The 7527-nt window shown below is 37.3% G+C and overlaps 1 protein-coding gene across 1 annotated transcript in view; it reads left to right on the forward strand.

Moving 5' to 3' along the window:
- The window catches only part of LOC102488238 (attractin-like protein 1), a gene marked incomplete at its 5' end in the record, with an annotated part of 503763 nt that overhangs the window by 495517 nt on the left and 719 nt on the right, over nt 1–7527 (forward strand).

The following is a 7527-nucleotide window of genomic DNA, read 5'->3' on the forward strand; positions in this document are numbered from 1 at the left end:
TCCCGAGAGGAGAATGGAGGAGAAGGGATTGCGGCGTGACCATCCCCCCTGGGGGGTGATTTCTCACTTTCTGTCTCTATGTCTCTCTCTGTCTGTCTGGCGAGTACACGCGCCCTATAGTGAAAACCTCTCCAAAAAAAAAAAAAAAGAGATGTGCCACCTGACTTGAGAAGCGTCTGTCCTCGTTACTAGACAAAATTAAGTATGTTGCCAAGTATAAAATAAGAATACACAGAGATAGCATATGCATAATCAAATTTTCCATGCAATGTTAACTCCTCACTATTAGGAAGATACAAATTATTTTCTTTTGAATAAGGGCTTACAAGTTGAAATTTTTGTTAATGAAGTCAGCAGGCAGCAGTTGGGGAAAACCAGTAATTGGCTGTGCTGGGACATGTTAGTGTTTCATGTAGACTAAAGAGAAATTGTGACACTTCCAATTCTTTTCTAATATACTTAAAAATGTTAAAAGAAATGTTAGCAAATATCATCAATTTCTGGAGTAGATGTGATAATTTGATAGGGGTATTGTTTTACTTTTCTTTATTTACTTCAAACCAACTTGATCCTTCCAAACAAAAGGTTTTACCAAGGTCCTTCCAATTATATGAAGTTTAAGTAGTTTGATAAACAACATTGTAGGATGCTTTAAGATACAGCCCTTGTATTAAGAAAAATTCAAATTTTGGTTAAGTTCTATCTTTTTTAACTTAAACCTAGTTTTCATAAAGATTTACAGTGATTTATGCATCAGTGGATAGTTGTCAGGTGCTCTTTGTATTTTCTAGGTTTCAAACTTCAACTGGGAAAAATTGTCCAAATAAAAAGTACAGTTTTGGCTGTCATGACGTTTCAGAATTCATAACCATGATTATAAAAAGATAAAAGATCTGCCATACTTCTTTGATATTTCCTAAACAAAGAAAGTCCATGCTTAAAATGCCTATACTTATAAAAATGGGATGTACATTTTTAATTTCTATTAGTAGAAAGCTTTATTATTATTATTTAATTTTTGCTGTAGGGCACAGGCACTTGTAGGAGAGAGGTAAACAGAAATAAACAGAGAGAGGAAAAGTGAGAAATCACCTACTGAGGAGATGACTATACCACAGTCACTTCTCCATTTTCTTCCCAAGATTTTGGACACACATGCACATGCGCCCAGTGGGTTTTTTAGGCTACTGGGTCTGGGATTTGAACCGCACAATTGGCCATGTGAACTCCTGCTGCCTTACTCACCACACCACTGGTTGGCCCAGTAGAAAGCTTTTATAAAGCTCTTATATGGAAATGATGGTGATACTATCTGGCCATATAGTTTGTGCTGCCCTGTTCTTGTTAATAGTGTTGACTGACTAATTTTATAAGGAAACTATAATATAAAATCAGTGTATGAGGCCAATGTCTTACAGTGACAAGCTCATTCAATCAAAGTATAGGTGTCATTGCATAAAGTCCATTGTATAAAAATCAAAACTTGAGAACCACTGAGCTAAATGAGAGAAGAAAATAAAAGGAAATTTTAGAATTATGTATTTGAGTTTTGAACTCATTCTACCTATAAGAATTTTCAAGTTATTTTGTTTGTTTGTTTGTTTGTTTTTAAAGAGGTTTTTGCTTCAGGGCACATGTGCTCATCAGAGAGAGAGAGAGACAGACAGAAACAGTGAGAGGGAAAGTGAGAAATCACTCCCCAGGGGCCATACCGCAATTCCTTCTACATTCTCTTCCTGGGATCTTGGGCATGCATGTACACATGCCTGGCATGAGTTTCAAGCCACTGGGTCTGGGACTCAAACCATGGTCAACCATGTAGGAAACCAGCAAAGTAACTGCTCCACCATCTGCTGGCCCCAATTTTCACATTTATATCTAGCCAATAGGCATTTGTCTGAAATTATAAAGTAGTTTTGCTTGCTTTTAGAATTTATTCCATTCTGTTTCATTTTTAAGCACTAAGATACATGGATCAATTTGTGAAAGAATTTAAGAAAACAGTAAAGTTATGTTTTGACTCTGAATAATAAGATAGCAGTAGTTAAATGATTGAATTCACCAAAATTGTAGAAAAAATATGAAAAGAAAATGGTCAACTATTAGTGCCAGGTTCATAGAGTTTCTGGTGCTCATCCATTTACCCTTTATAGGACTTTAATCTGCAGGTTGAAGAATCTTTGAAGATCTACGAGGTCCCTTCTAGGTCTAAAAAGCTATAAAGATTGTATCTTGGTCACATCAGTTGTATCAATAGTGTTATTCAAATGACTACAGAGATTCTTATTTGCTGACATGATTTAATCCTTACTTTGGACTTTTATGTATAAATTACTTTATGGCAGTTTTTCCCATAGTCTTTGCAATATTATAATAAGCTACATGAAGAGAAATATGAAACTTTATGTTGATCTGACATTCACAGCACCGCTCTATTCTAAAATAAAAATGAACAAAAATCCATGTCTATCTACTTTAAAGGATAATACATAATACATAGATTCTAGAATTACCAAAGGATATACAGTTTTAGAAGTTTACTCACGGTTAAAACCAGTTTTATCATAATTTTCCTTTACCCACATTCAGATGAAACAGAGATTTAGGCTATACTTTATTCATGCATTCACTGTTCATTCATAAACTGTCAACTGTGGGCCAGCCTCATAGTTCAGTAGCTAAGCACTGCACAGAGAAAGGCAGATCTCACATGGCTGACCAGGGTTCGAGCCCAGGCCTTGGCAGCTTGAAAATCCATGTTAGGCATGCACATGTATGCCCAGGACCATAACAGAATGAAGAATTGAAGGAAAAAGAATTGTAGCATAGCAAGTCCTATTACAGGGGTGCTTTCTCTCTCTCACTCTCTTACTCTCTGTTGTGTAGGTGCATGTACCCTCAGGAACTAGGAAAAAAATACCACTGATTAAGTGCTGTGGTGAATGTGAAACAACTAAAAATAGATTTTTTCATTAAAGAATATTTCAGAAAAGCATAGAGATTTAAAGAGATAGGGCCATATTAATACAGTAAGTAATTCATATGAGATATGATAATTTCAGATTTGAGGTGGGACAGAAAAACACTTGAAGGTTGAGAAAGATGGATGAGGAGCCCAAACTTAATAGACATGAAGTAGGAGATAAGACATTTGAGGGCAGAATTTGCTACTGTTCTGTTGTGTGTGTGTGTGTGTGTGTTTATTCCATAGTCTATTAGAGATGCATATGCCTTGTAGTAATTGTAAAGTTGCCTAGTACAAACTTTGGGGAAAGATAGAATATTTGAAGTAGTACTAGTAGTAGTAAGCAGAAGAATTATCTGTATTCGTGTGTACTTTTGATGGAATCAATGACCATACCTGACTGTACCTGGTTGTGAACTGTAAGCATGGATGTGTATATTATGTTTCATTCCAAAATTTGCTTTGCAGTTAATTTTGAATAGTAAAACCATTATTATGGACAACAAATATGATACTAAGACCATCTCTTTAATTTTTAAATTTTCTTCACAATGTTTATGGCAGCATGATTATTATCTATTGTATTATGACCCATTTGTTCTCTTGGCTTAATTGTTCTGCTGAATAATTGGCAATAGCAGATTAGTTATAAAACAGATACATCTGTTATATGGCTTCTTATGGATGTATAAAATGCCAAACTTAATTTTATATAAAAAATGCAATCGCAGAAGATAAATTTCAAAATTTCTTGAGAAAGTACTCTATACTTTTCCTGATTTTTGGTTGAGATTTTATCATGCTTAGTCACAAATGGCAGGAAGCAGTTCCAAATCTAAATTCATTTTACCACAATAATGACATTTTCCAACTGTCTCATAAATTTGTAACATTTGTTAAAAGGGAGACTAGTAGAGCAAAATGTGTCACTAGTGCTGAGGAAAATGGACCTGTGATAATTATTGTGCCATCTTCAAAGGCAACATTAGTGCTTGAAATTTAACATCGTAAGTGCACCAATTAGCAGTTTCTGAGTTAGCCTCTGTACTGAGCAGTCCACGTGCATTATCCCTTTACTCCCAACCTTAAAATTTCAAGATACTGTTATCCTCATTTTATGAAGAGAAAGAATAAATATTTGAAAGGTCTCAGTAATTTGACTATGGGCCAATAACTAGTAAGTGAAGTTAGGATTCAAAACAGGCCCTCTGGGAACCAGCAGTTAGCGTAATGGCTATGTCGCTGGACTCCCACGTAGTCGACCGTGGTTTGCGTCTTGGACCCGGTGGCTTAAAACTCACGCCGGGCGCGTGTGCGTGCGTGCCCAAGATCCCGAGAGGAGAATGGAGGAGAAGGGATTGCGGCGTGACCATCCCCTTTGGAGGGTGATTTCTCGCTTTCTGTCTCTATGTCTCTCTCTGTCTGTCTGGCCAGGGCATGCGCCCTTTATTGAAAATCTCCCCAAAAAAAAAAAAAAAAAAACCAGGTCCTCTGAGGTTTAGGTTTAGGGATCGGTGCCATTATTATACCCTCTTTACAGATGTAAAAAATTGAGGCTTAGGGAAGTCTAAATAACTTAGTTAAGTTCAAAAAGCTAAGTGGAAAAACTGGCCTTCAAATGCAGGTCCTTCTGACTGGAGAGTTTAACTATTAGGTCATTGGGAAAGTCATGGGTTTTTTTTTTAATGTTTTTCTATGCAAAAATGCATCATGACTTTCCTGATGACCCAATATATTGTATGTCGGTATTTTTGACACATTTTTGTAAAATTTAAGTTGTAAACATATTGTTTTGATCTCCTTTCTCCTAAATTGGAGAAGATGAGATTCAGGAGGTAAGGTGTCAGATGTTACTTGTCAAGGTGGACGATTGTTGAAAATATGATTGAGAGTCAGAAATTAGCAGCAAAGATAACTGCAGTTTATTCCATTTATTATTTGACGATCATCACACCAAAGCGAGGTTCATGACAAAGTGAGTTACCCTTCCTAAGTTTCCCAGTAAGAACATTTGCCTTGGTTTCCCAAAGACAGAAGCACACTTTGTCAGCAAGAGGCCCCCAGTTAGTCTCCTGCTAAGTGCCCAGAATAAATTCATTTGTCTAATTCCTTATTTGTACCCTTCACTGATATACTGTGCGGTGCTCTAATTATTTTAGTTATTTTATAATTTTACCATGTCTTGTTTTACGAACTATCATGTTAAAGTTCTGGGTAAGAACAATGTTTTTCTTCTTCTTTGTAAAAAGTATTTTATTATGCACTAGTTCTTGAACAGTGATAGAAACTCAAAGCTCAGAACATAGACTGGAAATTTTCAAACTACTTTTTCATTCTGTGATTTTCTTTTGAATTAGAAAAATGTTTTCTCCTTTATTCAGGATGTAGTGCATGCATGTGCACATGAAAGTGAAAGAGAGGAGTAGCCTCCACGGGGTCTAGTCTTGCCACGATCCCCTTTATCCAGTCTGCCAGCCTGTTGGATCTTTGACATTCATGCACATGTCCTGCATGTTTTAGGCAGACTGGGCCAGGGATTCAAACCAGGTTCACCGCATGGGATCCATGTTCTCCTGAGCAGCGCATTACTGCTGTGCCACAGAGCTGGCCCAGATTTTTCCTCATTAGGAGTGTTGTGGGGGATAATACAGTATATTCCAGGGAACTCTATCCAAGATAATGAATTTGGAATATTTATCAGTTTACACTGTATTTTTTTTTGAGAGAAAGATTTTCGCTATAGGGCACATGTGCTTGCCAGAGAGATGGAGAGACAGAGAGAAAAAGCAAGAAATCACCTCCTGGGGGGATGGCCACACCACAGTCCCTACTCCTCTATTCTCTTCTCGGGATTCTGGGCACACACATACATGCACCCAGTGTGAGTTTTAAGCCACTGGGTCCAGAACTCGAACCACAGTCCACTATGTGTGATCCTAGTGATGATCTGCTGGTCCTAGTTTACAGTATAATTTGTGATACTGGGTTTTTTTGTTTGTTTGTTTGTTTGTTTGTTTTTGGAGAGGTTTTCGCTATAGGGCACGTGCACTTGCCAGACAGAGAGAGACATAGAGACAGAAAGCGAGAAATCACACCCCCAGGGGGGATGTCACGCCGCAATCCCTTCTCCATTCTCCTCTCGGGATCTTGGGCATGCACGCACACGCGCCCAGCGTGAGTTTTAAGCCACCAGGTCCGGGACACAAACCGCGGTCGACTACGTGGGAGTCCAGCGACATAGCCATTACACTAACTGCTGGTTCCTGATACTGGGTATTTATTAATTATATTTTATAGGTCTTTTACTCTTAGATGTAGGAACAAGGCAAGATGAGGAAAACAGAAGTTATTCTTTTTGTTAAAAATCACTTACTCATATGAGATGCCATTTATAAGCTGAGGAGAATGTACACATATGAAGGAGATTGTTAACTCTTAGGATTTACAGTTTGCTCAAGTCTATTTATAATTTACTATAGGAAAAGAATGTTGTATATTCATGTGCATGTTGGGTCAAGGGAAATAGTGATATGCATGCATACTTTTACCGAAGACAAAAAGCAAAAAGCATAGTTTTTTGTTTTTTTTTTTCTTTGTCATAGGGTACATGTACTCACCAGAAAGGGATAGAGAGAGAGGGAAGGAAAGTGAGAGATTGCCCACTCAGGAAGGATGGCCACACTGCAATCCCTTCTCTATTCTTCTCTCAGGATTTTGGGCATGCATGCATGTGCATTCAGTACGTTCTTAAAGCCTCCAGGTCCAGGACTCGAACAGGACAGTTGGCCATGTAAGATCCAGCCGCCTTAGCCACCACACCACTGGCTGGCCCAGAAATGTGGTGTCTTCTACATTTAGTGTCCTTTGGCATTTAAAATGACATTATATTTGCGTTTTGCACAGACACACTATTCAGATCACTCCTATCGAGAGACACAAACCAAACTCTGTTTGACAGCAGCTGTGTTATTAATAAAATAAGTTTTAGTTTATATTAAATAGTTCGATAACTTAGATGTGATAAATGATACATCACAGTTCTACGTTCATATCCAAAGGCCAGCAGTTAACACTTTAAGTTAATGTCAACGAGTCTTTAAAAATATCTATAAATAATGAAACCATTCACTGTGTTCAAGGATTTTGCCTTTCTTCAATGATACAATTTTCCTCTCATTTAAACGAGTATTTAATTGCATCACTCATCTGCTTTTAATATTTAATGATAACGTTATTAGCTGTGTAGAATGAGAGGAGCAAGATTTGCGGTATCTAGTACTGATCATCAATTTTTTTTCTTATCATGACTTCATGACTATTGTAATTACAAGGAAAAGCAGAAAGATAAATTAGCTTGGTAGTTGGTTGGGACTTGCTAGTTTATTGGTTTTAGCATGGGAAAATCCTAGAGTAGGCACGAGGAGAAGGAATTATCTGGAGGGTACTTTAGAAGTCCTGGCATAAAATTTCTGCAGTTAACTAATCATTCCTCATTTTAAATAATGAACCTAGAGGCTTTGAATAAAGTTATAATAAAGTTATAAACACTGCCAGCGACCATT

Source organism: Tupaia chinensis, unplaced genomic scaffold (assembly GCF_000334495.1).
Source record: "Tupaia chinensis unplaced genomic scaffold, TupChi_1.0 Scaffold143963_1, whole genome shotgun sequence".
NCBI classification, from domain to species: Eukaryota; Metazoa; Chordata; class Mammalia; order Scandentia; family Tupaiidae; genus Tupaia; species Tupaia belangeri.